General features: G+C 44.6%; 1 long non-coding RNA gene across 1 annotated transcript; it reads left to right on the top strand.

Annotated features, from left to right (window-relative positions):
• Positions 1–1,387: 1,387 nt before the first annotated feature.
• On the top strand, positions 1,388–2,316 carry LOC136473895 (uncharacterized). The gene is made up of 3 exons (XR_010762778.1): positions 1,388–1,459; positions 1,810–1,872; positions 2,259–2,316. It is a non-coding gene; the product is annotated as an uncharacterized lncRNA (long non-coding RNA).
• The last annotated feature ends 16,748 nt before the right edge of the window (positions 2,317–19,064 follow it).

Consider the following 19,064-nt stretch of genomic DNA (forward strand, 5'->3'; position numbering starts at 1 on the left):
TCACTCTAGGCCATATCAGAGATGGATGAAAAAAATCATTTGTTTTGCTATGGATATTTCATCCTTCTATCTCCAAATTAACATAAAATAATTGTAATAATTCAAAACTTTGTTAGAAAATCATACAAACTTGCATGACAATATGTTTTTGGTGTACAATGTTCCAATAAAAAATTCATATGTTTTTAAAAAAGAGATGCCATACATTGCTAACAAATGGTACATCTCTCACATAATTATTTGAAACTATGTGAGAGATGTGTTCATTTGTGAACATGTATAGTACAACTTTGTTAAAATGATTCACAATTTTTAAGGAAAGTTTATACACCCACATTATGCCTCCATACCATTTTTTAGAATTTTTAGACCACTTTATGATATTATTAATTTTTTTCGTTGGAGTCACCCAAATAGTAGTTTGAGTAATGTTCGACAAAACACTTAATTTTTCATTGATTCTTAGGAAATATATGTATTATATTTTATTTAAAAAGTATTTTGGGTACATGGATATAATTGGATTAGAATGTTTACTTCACAATAGTGTCTAATCACATAGTGCATAAATTAAACTTCGATAAATAGGAAATAAAACTCATTAAATGTTAAAGGCCAAGCGGCCTAGACCTGGGCCGTGCATCCCTATTCCTCCGTCCATCGGCCCATCTAAAAATCTAGACTATATAATTGTAACCCCTCCATCCCACTCCTAATTCCCAGCCCTCGCCCTCCTCTCACCCCCGCGCAGCATCTTGGCCGCGGTAGGCGCCGCAACCAAGCCCGTCGCTCCTCCTCCTCTCGCCCGACGCGCGCGGCCCCTATGGCCCCTGTCTAGCACGCGCCCCGTGCCCAGGTCTCCCTCTCCTTGGTGCTCACTCTCTCTTGTGTGGCAGCTGGGCGGACGCTGCACGCCTATGCCAGGTGCACAGTTCCTCAGCTCCTATACGCTGGCGACGAGCACCCACTAGGTATGTGCGCCCTCCTCAGTTCCTTCGCCAGCGATGAGCACCCACTAGGTATGCGCACCCCTTCTCTTCCCCTGCCGTTGTCTTCTCTTCCCTTGCTGTTGTACGAAAGCCGGCACCCGAACCCTAGCCTAACCTATTTGGCTATTTGCATCCCGATATGATCTATCTAATTATAGATGTATACATGCCTACTAATTAACTTTGATTTTTGTTTGCAAACCGGAGAGAGGCTGGGAGAATGAGAGGATTAGGTGCCGCCGATGCGGTGGACGGAGGAGCTGCACTGACAGTTTGTTGAGGCCGTCGAGTGCCTTGGTGGCCAGGACGGTGAGCTAACTTGAGCTATTTGGCTATTTGTATTCATACTCGATCTAATCAAAGTGTATTCAGATCTGATCTAATCACGTCCTTATGCAGCATGGTTTTTCATAAGACACTGCAAACACTAATTAAACAAGCAAGTGCTATGAGAGATGGACGCCATAAAGGTGAGCTATTTAAACAAGCATACAAATCTTCAGTAAACATTGATGTAGCTTCAATTCCATTTTCACCTTTCTAATTTCAATAAATAACCTTACTGTCCTATTTGCCTTTATGAATTATTTGTTAGTTGGTATTCTATGAGTTTATCCTTTCGGTTTTATGGAACATGTCTTATTGGTTTTGTGAAACATATAATTAAATGGCGGTACACGATTCTTAAGCTAAACACAAGAATGCAATTGTATACCTTAGTAGTTCATCCTTTCTAACCCTGCAGTATTTTAGAATGTTTAGCGTTTTGGTGTTGGTAAAGCTGCTGCTAGCAGGTTTCTCAAGATTGATTTTTGTACAGCTTGATTCATCAGGTCAGGACCCTTATATGGTTCAGCACGATGGCTGCTTCTTTGCCGGCCTGGTAAGATTATACATCCCTTTCCTTGTCTTAGCAGTGGACCATTTCTTGTCAGTTGAGAGGTGAAATACATGTGCATTAGCAGCCTAGAAATCCATGGTTAGATACTTGCAACCCATCGAGGCAGGGACAATACAGCAGCTCGGTTTCCATTTGATTTTGAGCCTCTTCTGTTTGATGTGTCCATTTCAAGCACATGTTGATGACCAGAATGCTGTTGCTGATTGAATGATGATTTTAAATGAATTTGCTGGCAATTTTTTTTTATCTATGAGATCTGAAATGAACTATAAGGTTTTGCTAATGCCAATAGCTGAACTCCTTTTGATGAACATAATTGTTTCTACAGCCACTCTAACTGATGGCTTGCTTTTGTTCTTTTTGTGCAGAATTTTTGGTAAGGAGAAGACGAAAGAACTACCAGAACATTTGGATAACTTTTAGTACTTAGTTAGCATGTAGATAAATTCAGTACTAGCATGACACTGCTCAAACTAGAATACTGCTGTATAGATGTCATATGTTCTGACAGCTTATTTGTAATTTATGTGATGTCGAACCAATGTATCTTGGTTGACTTGAAAAGTCAGTATCAATTGAATCATTTTTGTGATGCTATTATGCAAGTCAAGCTGGTATATTCCTTACTGATTAGATAAACAATATAGAAATGAACATTTTCTGATGTTCACATGTCGACAGGGAAAATCAAAACCGACAGGGAAAATTTTGCTTTTTTGACGGTGTACTGACCGACAGGATAATTGTCCCTATGTCCTATCGGTTGCTAAATCATTTCCCTGTCGGTGTTCTATGTTTTTTTGACAGTTGAAAACCGACAGAGTTATGACTCTGTCTGTAACGGTTACGAATTACCCTGTCGGTTCGATACCGACAGGAAAATCCAAAGCAATTTTCCTGACGGTGCACCATCAAACATTTGCATATTTCCCTAGCGAGTTAGCCTGACGATTATTCCCTGACACCATCAGGGAAATTGGCTTTGAAACACATCAGATTTGGAGGTGCTACTCTACTGCACCAGATTTGTATGAAAATTCAGAGTTGAATTGGCTGCTTCTACTCATGCTAGATTCAGCATTTAGTCAGATTTTACCACTTTTCTCTAGCAAATTGATTTAGTCAGAGTAACCATTGCTGCACATGCAGAAACAGACATTTCGATTAGCATGGAAAAATATTGACCAAGTGACAAAATTCAGACAAAATCTTTATGATGCGATATATATATATATATATATATATATATATATATATATATATATATATATATATATATATATATATACTCACAGTAGAATATATGATATCCCACAATTAAAACGTTCCAGTCATCTTGGTCTATTTTCTGTTGATGGTAGACAGGAGTTGCAGACCAAATGAAATATCCTTCAGGCCTTAACACTCAATTAAGCTCCAACCATGGTTTTCCACCTGTCATTCCAAGTGGAAGATTAATGAAACAAAAAATCTAGGACAGTAAGAATACACTTTACACAGCAGTACAGAAAATGTAAATAATATATTATTTTGGCCTTTATAAATATAGTGAAGAAATATAATACGTGCCATTTGCATAAATATTGTTAAAGAAATAGAATACTTGCCATTTGCGTACAGTGGATCCTTCACTGTACAACATCGAGTGTATTATCAGAAAACAGAAGCTTTTGTGTTGTAAATTACTGCTACAAATGCTGCTTCCACCCTTCATGCTCATCTTTTGGGGCAAATTACGTAGTGATGACATTCTTGTCAAGTAGCTATCTATCAAATGTGGCAACACCAACTCCAACATCCTAGACAGTTCTTATGCGCCTTCCCCATTGAATGGATGGCATAATCTAAAGATGAAATCTATAAACAACAAGTTACAAGGAGATAAAGAGAAACAACAGCAAGTTGCAGCTATACGTACCGTAGACCTCGAGGAGACGGGCGAGGCAGTTGGCAGCAAGGTCGTGGTCGAAACTGGACTCGACGGTGAGGTCGAGCAGGCGGCGTCGAGCCTTGTCCCGCACCCTCCATGCGCACTGGTCCATCGTGGAGGGCGCGAAACCCTAGCAGCCCCCACGGCCGGGCACACATGCGGCTCCGCTCCCGCAGCTTCCGCCTCCGCGCAGCCGGCGGCCCCAGCCACGCGCCCGTGGCCCTCGTGTGCCGCGCCTCGCTGCTGCCGGCTGGCTCTCGACTGCTGGACGGTGATGACGGTGATGATCCACGCGCGTGTTAGGGAGCTGCACCCACGGGCAACGGCAGAGCAGAAGCACCAAACGTGGAATTGAATTACGATGCCAAGAACATCTACCATGCCAAGATCATCCGCCAGTCCTTGGCGCCTCCTCCCGTGCTTCCTACGGCTGGAGCGGGATCGCTGCAGCAGGAGGCGGTGCGGAGCGGCTGGACGCACGGCTGCACGGCGGCTGGGGCGCGGAGGGCGGCGAGAGGCGGACGTTGCGTCGCGTAGCCGAGGTAGAAGGAGCACGAGCTCGCTGATTTCGCGCGGATGATGGGTTTCCTTGCGATGGGTTTCCTTGTGCAGGCTGAGGACCGTACACGCGAGGATTTGAGTGAGCAAGGAGAGAGAAGACTAACAAATAATCTTGATGGTGTTGATTTGTATATGGTTGTTTCTGTGGGTATATTTTTTTGGGGTGAGCGGAGGAGGACCATCTCAGCGGGGGACTTTTTTGGTGTGGATGTAGCAAAGAAAAAGATGGTGAATTAGTTTGGTAGATAGATATGGTGTTGTGCTAGATTAGCCTTGAAAGGTCCCTATGTGGTTTTGGTAATTGAGTGACAACCTAGGTGGACTAATTGTGTTTATGTGAGATACACAGGTGATTAGTCCACAGGTACATGTGTGTGAGCAACATATGCCATGAAGGTGAAAATGGCTTGGAGATGTTGCAAAGCTCACACATGTGATGATGAAGGAGCTTATTGCACATGAGACATGACATTGAGTCATGTGATCAAGGTGGAGAAGATCAAGACAAGACTTGGCTTGATGGACCGGTTGCAAGCGTGAAGGGCAAGTCGAAGGCTTTGGAGTGATGGACCGCGTGGCGGTGAAGCTTGAGCAAGACTTGGCGCCGATGGACAATGGCAACGGTGAAGAACAAGTGAAGTCAAAATCGATGAACCAATATGATCACGTGATGATATGAAGTGGATCATATCATTGTCGATCGTGTTGGTGCATGTGTTGCATCGACGCTGGAGGAGATGAAATGGAATGCGCAAGGCAAAGGTATAACCTAGGGCATTTCATTTCACCGGTCATAGGTGTGTAGAGAAGTTTATGACCGGGTTTAGGATAGATGACCGTACTATTAAGAGGAGTAAATTTGTTTGCATATCGGTCATCTAGTGCCACTCGAGTGATCTAACTTTGCATCGTCGCTAGGATTGAGTGGCGTGACAAGTTGAGTGGCTAACATCCTTTGAGAAATTATTGTGAAAATGCTAACCCACATACATATGGTGGTGTACACTTGGTGGTGTTGGCACATTTACAAAGGAGATGAAGTTGGAGTTGATGAGAATCAACTTGGTGAAGGAACTCCAGTGGCGCCCTAGACAGAAAAGACAGGGCCTCACAGAGTGGACCGGACGCTAGTCACGTGGTGACCGGACGCTGGGGTCCTACGTCCGGTCAGTGGTGGCAGACAGCGTGCAGGCGTCGGTCTTCGACCGGACGCTGGCGCTGGAAGTGACCGGACGCTAGCCGTGTGCGTCCGATCAGGATGACGTATGGTGACGCAGGCAGAGCAGAGAAGCTGGGAGTGACCGGACGCTGGTGCTGCGTCCGATCACGACCGACCGGACGCGTCCGGTTGAGGTCAGTACCTTACTGGAAACGACCGGACGCTGGGAGTTCAGCGTCCGATCAGTTGAAGCTGCTGTGTCCGGTCAGGTCAAGTGACCGTTGGAATCGGGACACGTGGCCATCTGCGGGCGACCGGACGCTGAGGTCCAGCGTCCGATCAACACTACCAGAGCGTCCGGTCAGCCCGACTTTTGCCCAGTGAAGGGGTAACGGCTAGTTTAGCCCTTGGGGCTATAAATAGTAGTGGCTCTCGGCCATGGCAGGGGTAGAGCACCTCGGGGGACTTAGTGTCCATGCTTGTGAGTGCTTGGGAGCCCTCCATCTCACATATACTTGATAGTGATCATTCGATTGTGTGAGAGAGCGATTCTAGTGCGATTGCATCATGAGGTTGCATCGAGTGGCACTAGGCGATCGAGTTGCAAGCCGGTGGTGCTTGTTACTCTTGGAGGTTGCCACCTCCTCGACGGCTTGGTGGTGGTCTCCGTCGAAGCCCGCAAGAAGCTTGTGCGGGGCTCCGGAGAAGAGCTTGTGAGGGGTACTTATGCTCGCCCCGCGAGAGCCACGAAGAGCAACTCTAGTAAAGCGTGTCATTGAGCTACCCTCACTAAGGGGTAGGTTCTTGCGGCGCCCGACGTGCGGGCTTAGCGGGTGATGCTAATTAGCCGCCGAACCACTAAGTGAGCGGTCGACACAACGGGGACTAGCGTGTTGGCAAACACGTGAACCTCGGGAGAAAAATCATCGTGTCAACCTTTTCTTCCCGTTGGTTTGCTTCCCTTTACACAAGCTTGCAATTACTTTTACATATATTAAGCTTGTGTAGTTGCTCTTATAATTAGATAGCTTGTGTAGCTTGCTAATTACCTTCTTGCTAGTGTAGCATAGAAGTAGCTCCCTTGCGTGGCTAATTTGGTTTTAGTAACCTTGTTAGTCACATTGCTTAGTTTGTGTAGCTAAGTATTTGCGCTCTCTAATTAGGCATTGGTTGCCTTGTTATTGAGCATTGCTAGTAAGCTTAGTTTACTTTGTGCTTTTGCTTACTAGCATAGGTAGGAGCTCCCTCATAGCTTAAAGTACTAGTGGCATAGGTTTGTGTGACCTTGCTCCTAGAATTGATTAGGAGAGCTCTAGCTAGCCCAGCACCTTTGTTGCATAATTGTTATCTTTGCAAGGTGCTAGTGAACATATATAGAGGGGTATAGTCTTGGATATACCGATAGTTTTAATTCCGTATTTGTATCGGTTAGCCGACGCGATTAAGTTTTAGAAAAGACTATTCACCCCCCCTCTAGTCCGCCATCTTGACCTTTCAAGTGGTATCAGAGCCCGGTCTCTCATTTGTGGTCTTCATCGACCCGAGAGGATGGCGCCTAATGGGCTAGATGGTTGTGAGAATCACATTTTCGATGGCACAAACTTTGCACTTTGGAAAAATCACATGCTTGATCATTTTCGTGCAAAGGGACCTAAATTTTGATGGGTTGTCACTAGTGGTCTCACCCATGTCTTGGATCATAGAACTCTAACCAAAGCTCAAAGAGTCCTCTATGAATTTGATGCACATGCTTGTTGTTTTCTATTGGATGCTTTATATTTTGATTTGATGAAGCAAGTAAACTACAAGGGGACCACTCGTGAGATATGGGACTCCATCAAGGACACCTTCGGTGATTCCTCCACATGGGATGATGGTAAATTCAAAGAGGAGGATGAGCCCAAGAAGGAGACACATGAGTGTGTTGAGGATAACCACAATTTGATGATTGTGGAAGATTGCTCCACCTCATTGTCAAGTGAGGATGATGATGATCAATCCACTACAAGTTCACTTGACAAGGTTGATGATGATGCCACAAGTGTTGCAAGTGATGATGCTACCCCATGCACACTTGATGGTGATGATGGTTCATGCTCAAGCCATGATGAAGATGCTATTACAAGCTCTCCAACTACATCACCACATTGCTTCATGTCACAAGGTGACACCAAGGTATCAAATGATAATGTGGTTGATCATGTTGATTCATATGATGAGCTTGTTAGTAGACTTGCTAGCATGACCATGTCTTTAGAAAATGAGAAAGCTAAAACATTGAAATTAGAAAATAAAAACTCATTTCTAAAGAACTCTTGTGAAGAACATAAGAAATTACTTAATACTTATAAATCTTCACTTGATGAGCTTAAATTGAATCATGAGACACTACTTGCATCTCATGATGAATTATTAGAAAAACAAGCTTCTCTCATTAAAATGTTTACAAAGAAACTTAAAAATAATAAGAGCTCATCACATGGGTCAAATGATCAATCACATGTTGTTGCTAACCCTTGTGATGTGGGCAAGAAGCATGTATCCACCTCTTGTGATGATTTATTAGATATGCCATGCTCTTCACATATAGATGCTTGTTCTACTTCTATGTCTTGTGAGACTAACCTTTTGAAGGAGAACAATGAGCTCAAAAATGAAGTGAAGAAATTGAGCAACAAGTTAGAGAGGTGCTACAACTCAAAAGTCACCTTTGAGCACATGTTGAAGACTCAAAGAAACTATGGTGACAAGTGTGGCCTTGGCTTCAATAAGAAGTTGACAAAGGGTGAAAGAAAGAGAGAAATAAAGATGAAGAAGCTACATCAAAGGAAGCTCTCTCACACCATGTGCTACCGGTGTCATGAAGCGGGACACCTTGCAAATGGTTGCCCTAACATTGAGAAGCTCAAGAAGCTAAAAGAAGAAGAGAGGCTAAAGCATGTTAAGTGCTTCAAGTGCCGCACTTGGGGTCATCTTACCTCAATATGCCCAACCAAGCAATTGGTGAAACAACAAGTGAAGCCTCAACCAAAGCCACAAGTTGAGCAAGAGAAGACACCCCAAGAGCAAATCAAGATCAACCATGAAGATGATGGTGATTAGATAAAGAAGAAGAAAATAAGAAGGGGTGGAAAGGCAAGGCATCCAATGCAAACTAAAGATGCCAAGATGATGAGCAAGAATGAAGATGACAAGAAAATCAATGCCCACATCAAGTGCTTCAAGTGTGGAAGTACGGGACACTTTGCCTGTAAGTGTCCTACCAAGCTTGAGAAGAAGGCTCAAGCAACCCATGAGAGGCAAGGCAATGAGAAGCACAACATGAGCAAGGAAGAGAAGGCTCAAGCAAAGAGAAGGTGCTACTCATGCCAGGAAAGGGGACACATGGCACATTCATGTCCCCTAGGTAATATTTCTAAGCCTATTTCAATTGATGATAATAATGTGCTTAGAAAGGATGAAAATGGTACCTCTATGATTGCCATTGCAAAACATCCCGCTACTCATACTAAGGCTATGCCTAAGTATGTTGCTCCTAACTTGAGAGGACCCAAACTAGTTTGGGTACCATCAAAAAGTGGATGAATGATTGTAGGTACCATTGGCATTGGAGGCTTGATTCAATTGATTTCATATTGATCATCAAATGTTGAATCAAGATATGAAGCCTAGGACATATCCTAACCCAATGCCATGATAGTTGAATGAAGTCCAAGTGCTACAACATACAAGTGTCATATTTAAGTTATGGTAATTTGTTTGATTATTTGATGGCTTGTATACAATTGAGTTGAAGCTTGCTAATTGGATGATCATGAGCCAACTAAGGTATATCTTTTGTTGATCATTTCATTTGGGTGCATATGAGTTGATTGAATTGGATAAATATGAAATGTTGCTTGATATGAGTTGATTGAATGGATAATTGATTAGTAATCAAGTTTGGATTGATTTGTATTGGATAAATTCATGAGATGACTTTTAGTAAGTGGTTTGAATGGATATATGTCTTATGGAAGTATTCAAACAAGTTAGTTTCAAGTTTGATTCATATTTGATGAGGTATAGCTCAAATTGTGGAAATCTGTCCTATCTTGCAAAATCTGAGCTAGCTGTGATCTTAGCAATGTTTGAGTGATCAAAACCTATTGGATTGGCATGAAAACTGGTGTACATGCTCTAGACTTATGGTATGAGATGCTGTAGAAATTTCATGAGAATTGGATAAGAAATGCTTCGGTTTTGGAGTACATCTTGTCAACTATAGTGAAGCAAATTTCAGCATGTAGCAGTGGTGGAAAACTTGAAATCTAGTAGCAATCTAGAAGTCAAAAGAAGCTCATTTTTTACAGCTGCTAGATAACTTAGTGAATCACATCTCCACCAAGTTTTGTGGTATTTAGATTTGTACTTTGGAAGATATGCTTATTTCTTTGAAGGGTACAAAATCTGCCAGAAAAGTGACAAATATTGGATTGATCTAGAGTCACTTTGATTGAAAGGTCCTCAAGATGGAAACATGTTTATAAGTGTTTGAGGTACCTAAGTTTGGTTTTGAGATGATATAGAAGCATTACAAGCAAAGAGTACAAGGCCATTTGATTGAGGAGTGTACTTTGCATATTTTTGGTACTCAAGATGAAGATCAAGATCAAACTCAAGATAAAGATGAAGTTTAAGTTCTAGTGACCATTAGAGATCATTTGATAGAAAGAAAAGGACTTAAACAAGTAGAAAGAAAAGGACTTAAAGATGGAATCAAGGTTACTCATCAAGTTAAGTCCATCACTTGGATCAATCAATCAAGTCATTTCAAGTGAGTATCAAGAATGATTCTTGGAGAGAGGTCACTTCTCCCTAGTGTAGGGGCTTGCCGCCTATGTGTAGGTAAACCAAGTGTGGTACTTGGAAGGCTAACATGGAAGTGGTGATCCGAGGGACATTTGAGATGCTTAGTTGAAGAAATCAAAAGGATTGATCAAGAAAAGCAAGCAACACCCAAAAGAGAGCTAGTCATGATATTTCAAGTGGTATTCTCAACTTGATGCTCTCATGCAAGCAAAGATCAAAAGTTGAAGCAAGCCAACCACAACAAGAAAGTGCACTTGATCATAAGTGGTATTCTTTTTCATATGGGTGAAGAATGGAATTCAAATTGGTATCTATTGGTCTTCACCAAGCTTATAATTGGACTTCACATTGCTATTGGAGTAATGAAGTGGAATCTATGTGACTATCCTCTACTCCAACATAGCAAAGGTATCATTGTAATGTGCATGATCATTTCATCCCTTACTAGTATACGGTTAGTGCATATAGTACATGCTTCATAGGATCATGCATAACAAATGAAATGTTTAAATTCATAGCCTACCACTATTGCTTGAATGATTACTTGATCTAGTGGTTAGTATATGAATTTGTTCATTCATGAGCTAGTGAACCCAAGTACTTGATTTAATTTGAATTGCTAAACAAGTGACAAGTACAACATTGACAAGATAACCCTTAAAAGAGGTGTGAAGAAGCTTGTCATTGGTTCAAACCGGACTTGAAAGCTTAGACAAATCAATTTAGTTCAAGTCAACATAGAAGCTCATGATAAATAATAAGAGTACAAGCACAAGACAACAATACAAATGGATATCTAGTTTGTATGTTTCAAGTAGTATCTAGACTCAAGTAGCTCATCAAGAATTCACAAGTAATGTCTAGATCAACCAACATGTGATATCTTATAAGTGGTACTCATAAAAATAGCAAATGTTCAAGAAATGGTCAAAATTGATAAATACAACAAGTGGTTCCATACTATAAAATTATTTCAAATGGTATCACATCTACTTATGGTATAAATCATACAAGTGATATCAATCATGCAAGATGATGGTTCCACAAATGATCCTCAACTTTAAGTGATCATAAAATGAAGAATGCATCCCTCACCTACAAGAGCTTAAGTGTATAAAATGGATGACCCATGCATAGAATGATAAGATACATGTAATACAAGTTACAAGTTCAAAATGGTATCTACTAGTGGTGTCATTCCAACAATTAAGTAATGTCCAAAAAAATTGCAAGATTAAATTCTCAACCATCTACTCCAAAGAGCATACCTTTGCATCAATAAGAAGCATACCTTTTATGGAAATTGATGACAAAGGGGGAGAAATTGTACAAAGATATGATAGATATGGGGGAGAGATAAGATATAAGTTGGATATGGACATGAACAAGAGGGAGCACCATTAGAGAAAAGAAAAGGATCAAAATTCTTGGACAAAATAAGCGCACAAGTAGGGGGAGCAAGCTCATGAACTTTGTTTGATTGCATATTAATATGTGTATATTCATGTGCTTGCTTGCATTGCATAAGTTCTTAAAATTCAATATGTATGCTTGTGTGGTGTATGCTAGTTATAGAACTTGAATGATGATTTGATAACTAGCATGCATAGGATGATAGCTAGATACTTGGTATGCTTTATAAGTAATGCTAGTACCTTGCTTTTAATGATGATCTCATGAGGTATCTAGTGCATTGTATTTCCATGTGTTATCTAGCTAACCATGGTGCTAAGGATGAACATAAAGGTGCAACTCCGATTGATATCACGCTTCAAAGGTTTATTCTATACACCTTAGCATCATTCGGTAGTAATTACTCTCTCACATTTTCAATCTATGCATATGTGCAAACTTCAATACAAACACACTAGCACATATGTAGGGGGAGCTAATACTACCATTTCAGGTTTGTGGTACTTGTCGAAAATCATTTACACATGGTAAAATTGCTTGGGCAAGCAACATGACTCCAAAAGTGCTTAATTTCTATATCTTTGTAGAGTTGTCATCAATTACCAAAAAGGGGGAGATTGAAAGGTCCCTATGTGGTTTTGGTAATTGAGTGACAACCTAGGTGGACTAATTGTGTTTATGTGAGATACACAGGTGATTAGTCCACAAGTACATGTGTGTGAGCAACATATGCCATGAAGGTGAAAATGGCTTGGAGATGTTGCAAAGCTCACACATGTGATGATGAAGGAGCTTATTGTACATGAGACATGACATTGAGTCATGTGATCAAGGTGGAGAAGATCAAGACAAGACTTGACTTGATGGACCGGTTGCAAGCATGAAGGGCAAGTCGAAGGCTTTGGAGTGATGGACCGCGTGGCGGTGAAGCTTGAGCAAGACTTAGCGCCGATGGACAATGGCAATGGTGAAGAACAAGTGAAGTCAAAATCGATGAACCAATATGATCACGTGATGATATGAAGTGGATCATATCATTGTCGATCGTGTTGGTGCATGTGTTGCATCGACGCTGGAGGAGATGAAATGGAATGCGCAAGGCAAAGGTATAACCTAGAGCATTTCATTTCACCAGTCATAGGTGTGTAGAGAAGTTTATGACCGGGTTTAGGATAGATGGTCGTACTATCAAGAGGAGCAAACTTGTTTGCATATCAGTCATCTAGTGCCACTCGAGTGATCTAACTTTGCATCATCGCTAGGATTGAGTGGCGTGGCAAGTTGAGTGGCTAACATCCTTTGAGAAATTATTTTGAAAATGCTAACACACATACATATGGTGGTGTACACTTGGTGGTGTTGGCATATTTACAAAGGAGATGAAGTTGGAGTTGATGAGGATCAACTTGGTGAAGGAACTCCACCGGCGGAGTGTCCGCCCGTAGAGTGCAAACAGTCCGACGGTGCCACCGGCGCCCTAGACAGAAAAGACAGGGTCTCACAGAGTGGACCGAACGCTAGTCATGTGGTGACCGGACACTGGGGTCCTGCGTCTGGTCAGTGGTGGCAGACAGCGTGCAGGCGTCGGTCTTCGACCAGACGCTGGCACTGGAAGTGACCGGACGCTGGCCGTGTGCATCCGATCAGGATGACGTATGGTGACGCAGGCAGAGCAGAGAAGCTGGGAGTGACCGGACACTGGTGCTGCGTCCGATCACGACCGACCGGACGCGTCCGGTCGAGGTCAGTACCTTATTGGAAACGACCGGACGCTGGGAGTTCAGTGTCCGATCAGTTGAAGCTGCTGCGTCCGGTCAGGTCAAGTGACCGTTGGAATCGGGACACGTGGCCGTCTGTGGGCGACCGGACGCTGAGGGCCAGCGTTCGGTCAACACTACCGGAGCGTCCGGTCAGCCCGACTTTTGCCCAGTGAAGGGGTAACGGCTAGTTTATCCCTTGGGGCTTTAAATAGTAGTGGCTCTCGGCCATGGCAGGGGTAGAGCACCTTGGGGGACTTAGTGTCCATGCTTGTGAGTGCTTGGGAGCCCTCCATCTCACACATACTTGATAGTGATTATTCGATTGTGTGAGAGAGCGATTCTAGTGCGATTGCATCATGAGGTTGCATCGAGTGGCACTAGGTGATCGAGTTGCAAGCCGGTGGTGCTTGTTACTCTTGGAGGTTGCCACCTCCTAGATGGCTTGGTGGTGGTCTCCGTCGAAGCCCGCAAGAAGCTTGTGCGGGGCTTCGGAGAAGAGCTTGTGAGGGGTACTTGTGCCCGCCCCGCGGGAGCCGCGAAGAGCAACTCTAGTAAAGCGTGTCATTGAGCTACCCTCACTAAGGGGTAGGTTCTTGCGGCGCCCGACGTGCGGGCTTAGCGGGTGATGCTAATTAGCCGCCGAACCACTAAGTGAGCGGTCGACACAACGGGGACTAGAGTGTTGGCAAACACGTGAACCTCGAGAGAAAAATCATCGTGTCAACCTTTTCTTCCCGTTGGTTTGCTTCCCTTTACACAAGCTTGCAATTACTTTTACATATATTAAGCTTGTGTAGTTGCTCTTATAATTAGATAGCTTGTGTAGCTTGCTAATTACCTTCTTGCTAGTGTAGCATAGAAGTAGCTCCCTTGCGTGGCTAATTTGGTTTTAGTAACCTTGTTAGTCACATTGCTTAGTTTGTGTAGCTAAGTATTTGCGCTCTCTAATTAGGCATTGGTTGCCTTGTTATTGAGCATTGCTAGTAAGCTTAGTTTACTTTGTGCTTTTGCTTACTAGCATAGGTAGGAGCTCCCTCATAGCTTAAAGTACTAGTGGCATAGGTTTGTGTGACCTTGCTCCTAGAATTGATTAGGAGAGCTCTAGCTAGCCTGGCACCTTTGTTGCATTATTGTTATCTTTGCAAGGTGCTAGTGAACATATATAGAGGGGTATAGTCTTGGCTAGACCGATAGTTTTAATTCCGCATTTGTATCGGTTAGCCGACGCGATTAAGTTTTAGAAAAGACTATTCACCCCCCTCTAGTCCGCCATCTCGACCTTTCAAGCCTCTTAATTATCAGCGTGAATTATTGTACTTCAGAACAAGGTTTTTTTTAACCAAACAGGAGGGGAAGTTCCCCTGCTGTCCTTATTAAAAGGTGGAAAATAGGTCTAGCAAAAGATTTAAGAAACAGAGAAAGAATAGAACAACAATTATTAAAAAGGAGGAAAATAGGTCCAACAAAAAAATTAAGAAATAAAGAAAGATTGGAACAACAATATTGCCTTTCAGAAGTACCAATACCAAAGATTAGTTTCCCAGAGCTCTTCTCTTTCACAAGATTAGTTTCCAATATTGCCTTTGCTCAGTTCAACATCCCATAGCAGTTGAATGATCAAGTCCCTCTTTGGATAAAGATCAATGGAGCTATATTAGGGGGTCTCCTTGTCTCCTCAAGACAAGCGTACAAAAAGCTCATTGGTCATTTGCTAATTCATCTGGTGTACTCTTGGTTATGGAAGTGCTCTTGTCAATCAAAACACAAGGACTTTTTTTTGTTTCTCCTTAAGGATTGACAAAACAGAAGAAATCTTCTTAAGTGCAAAAAGATGGAGCTACAGTCTTATAAGCAATCACTATCAGACCTTGACTGCCAGGTAAAATAGAGCAGGCAATGACTGTGTTTCACTGTCGCGCCGTAAGCCTAGGATCTAGAAAATGCTGGGGAAGCTATTGACTCGGCAGTGAAGACACACACTACTGGAGACGTTCTCTTTGCCGAGGGCTTCTGGGTTTGCCGAGGGCTAGATCTCGGGCACTCGGCAAAGGGGGTCTTTGCCAAGAGCCAGCCCTAGGAGCCCTCGGCAAAGCTAGGCCCTCGGCAAAGAAGCCTTTGCCGAGGGCCTGACCCTCGGCAAACAAACGGCCCTCGGTAAAATAAATCTTTGCCGAGGGCCTAGCCCTCGGCAAATATGGCTGGATGGGTCATGGCGGCCACTGGCGTCAGTCTTTGCCGAGTGCCCGCCGTCAGACACTCGGCAAAGATTTTTTTTTAAATATTCTTTGCCAGGGGCCATTGGCCAGGCCCTCGGCAAAGACCCCCTTTGCCGAGGGCCAGGCTAGGCCCTCGGTAAAGATTTTTTTTTTTTGGTTTTTTGAACCCAGTTTTTTTGTGGTGCTATAATACATTATTTAAATCTCAATTTTAAAATTTGGGTCAAATTTGACTTTTTTGATATATTTCCCTAATTTATTTCTTTTCGTTGATTTTTTACGAATATTTCAAATTTGAACTGCAGGTGGATGGAATAATGCAATTTAGTGATTCGGAAAATGTTATTCATGGTATTTGGTGTATGTTGAGTACCTATCCACGAACTCGCATCAAATTTCGGGCATCTTCTTCACGTAACATGACGAGGAACTTGTCGGAAAAGTGTTTTTAAATTATATAAAATCCATACAAAGTCCGAAAATCATGAAACTTGTCGAGGTGTCATGTTATCGCATGTGTAGGCTGTGGTAAAAATTTGAGAAGGTTTCGAGCAATTTGTGATGTCGGATACCTAAAACCCAGACATCTCCACATACGTCGTATGCCTAAAACCCAGACATCTCCACATGGCCATGTGGAGATATCTGGGTTTTAGGCATCCGATGTCACAACTTACTCGAAACCTTCTCAAATTTTTACCACGGCCTACACATGCGATAACATGACACCTCGACAAGTTTCATGATTTTCGGACTTCGTATGGATTTTATATAATTTAAAAACACTTTTCTGACAAGTTCCTCGTCATGTTACGTGAAGAAGATGCCCGAAATTTGATGCGAGTTCGTGGATAGGACTCAACATACACCAAATACCATGAATAACATTTTCCGAATCACTAAATTGCATTATTCCATCCACCTGCAGTCCAAATTTGAAATATTAGAAAAAAATCAACGAAAAGAAATAAATTAGGAAAATATATCAAAAAAGTCAAATTTGGCCCAAATTTTAAAATTGAGATTTAAATAATGTATTATAGCACCACAAAAAACTGGGTTCAAAAAACCAAAAAAAAACTCTTTGCCGAGGGCCTAGCCTGGCCCTCGGCAAAGGGGGTCTTTGCCGAGGGCCTGGCCAATGGCCCTCGGCAAAGAATATTTAAAAAAAATAAAAAATCTTTGCCGAGGGCCCTGGATCTGGGCCCTCGATAAAGGACCCAACCCTAAATCGGCCAGCGACCCAAATTCCCCGCCCCCGGACAAAAAAAAAATCTTTGCCGAGGGCCTAGCCTGGCCCTCGGCAAAGGGGGTCTTTGCCGAGGGCCTGGCCAATGGCCCTCGGCAAAGAATATTAAAAATAAAATAAAAATCTTTGCCGAGGGCCCTGGATCTGGGCCCTCGGCAAAGGGCCCAACCGTAAATCGGCCAGAGCCCAAGTTCCCCGCCCACAGAACGCTTGACGCTGCCGCTACGCGCCCCGCTGCTGCCCCGCGCCCCGCCACTGCTTCGCGCCCCGCGTGGCCCGCCGCAGCTCGCCCGGTCGCCCCGCGCGCCCCACCGCCCACCACCGCGCCGCCCCGCGCGCGCCACGCCGCCCCACGCCCGGCCGCCGCAGCGCGCCCGCGCGCCCCCGGCCCCCCGGCCGCCAGAGGCCGCCCACCGCCCCGCACGCCCCGCGCCGCCCCGTGCCCGGCCGTCGTAGCGCGCCCGGCCGCCACCACCACCCCGCGCGCCCTTGGCCCCCGGCCGCCACAGGAGGAGGGAGGAGGAGCAGGCCACCGGAGGAGCCCCCCCCCCCCGCCGCTCGCCTCAACCCGCTGGAGGTGCCCCGCCCCGGCCGCGCCGCCCACCCATGCCCACCGGCCGGCCTGCCCTGAGGAGGAGGAGAACCTCCGCGCCATCCGCCGGCCACCGGAGAAGGAGGAGGACCCCGCGCCACCCGCCAACCCCATCCACGCTGTCCGCCGTGCCCGTCCCCGTTCCGAGCAGAAGGTGGGAGAAAGGGAGGAAGAGGAGAAGGGGAATAGGAGAAGAGAGGAGGCCGAGAAGAGAGGAGGAGGAGGTGCCCTGCCCTGGCCCCTTGACGCCACCCCGTCCATGACCCTCACCCCGTCCGCGGCCTCCGACGTCCCTTCGACGTCCAGGTATGCCCTTCCCTCGCTTCATGGTGTACAATGCTGGTGAAGGAGGAGGTCTAGGTGTAGGTCGAGGTGGTGGTGGCGTGCAATGGTGGAGGTGTAGGTGGAGGTGGAGGTGGAGAAGGAGGGTAGTGTGTTCGTTGAGGTGGTGGTGGTGTGGTCGTTGTGGTGGATGTGGTGGTGTGGTCATGGTCGTTGTGGTGGATGTCGTGGTGTGTTCGTGGTCGTGGTGGTGGTAGTGTGGTGGTTGTGGTGGTGGTGGTGTGGTCGTGGTGGTGGAGGTTGTGGTGGTGGTGGTGTGGTCGTGGTGGTGGTGGTGGTAGTGTGGTGGTTGTGGTGGTGGTGGTGTGGTCGTGGTGGTGGAGGTGGTGGTGTGTTGGTGGTGGATTAATATATATCTGGCTATCGGCCATCGTGCCGTATTTGTTCCCTTGATATGTGGTTGTCGGCCATCGTGCCGGTTTTTTCTTGCAGGTTTTGAAAACCTCCCCGTACAGGGGAGATTCTGCCAAAATTTTCAACTTATAGTATTGTGTTTCCTCTTTTGCAGAGAAGAGCACGTCAGAGGGGACTCGGCGACCCCGATCCTCTTCGTCGGCGTTGTGGGTCTGCCTGCACAGCATCGCCTCGTCACTACCCTGACTCGCCCCTGCCCCGCTAGCCTGACTCCACCGCCACCCTAGGTATAAATAAGCCCTCCTCCCATATCATTGTCTTAGATCGCGTAACCCAGTTAGGCGTCTCTCGTCCAAAAGAGATACGGTCATAGGTATGCGGATCTTTGCATATCTACGACCATATCTATTTTGGATTGTCCACATTTTTTGGACAGGCCGCGGATGCGTGGATGGGTTAGTTTCCATGGTCTGCTCTGGTCCAAGACCGAGTTTCGGCAGCTCTTCCCTATTGTTCTCTGGATACACACTCTCCCTGGCAGGACGTGTATTGGGAGAATAGCAGGGAGGTGCTACCGAAATTCTGTCTCGGAGAGGAGCGGAGCCTGGAAACTGACCTCATCTACGCATCCGCGGGTGGGATTAGGACCTATCCTCACCTATTAGACATTAGGAACACCGCGTAGATGCAATTGATGGTCACAATACTCTGTGATGTAAATGTTAAAGGATGGAGGACCATCAGTGG

Source organism: Miscanthus floridulus, chromosome 8 (assembly GCF_019320115.1).
Source record: "Miscanthus floridulus cultivar M001 chromosome 8, ASM1932011v1, whole genome shotgun sequence".
NCBI lineage: Eukaryota > Viridiplantae > Streptophyta > Magnoliopsida > Poales > Poaceae > Miscanthus > Miscanthus floridulus.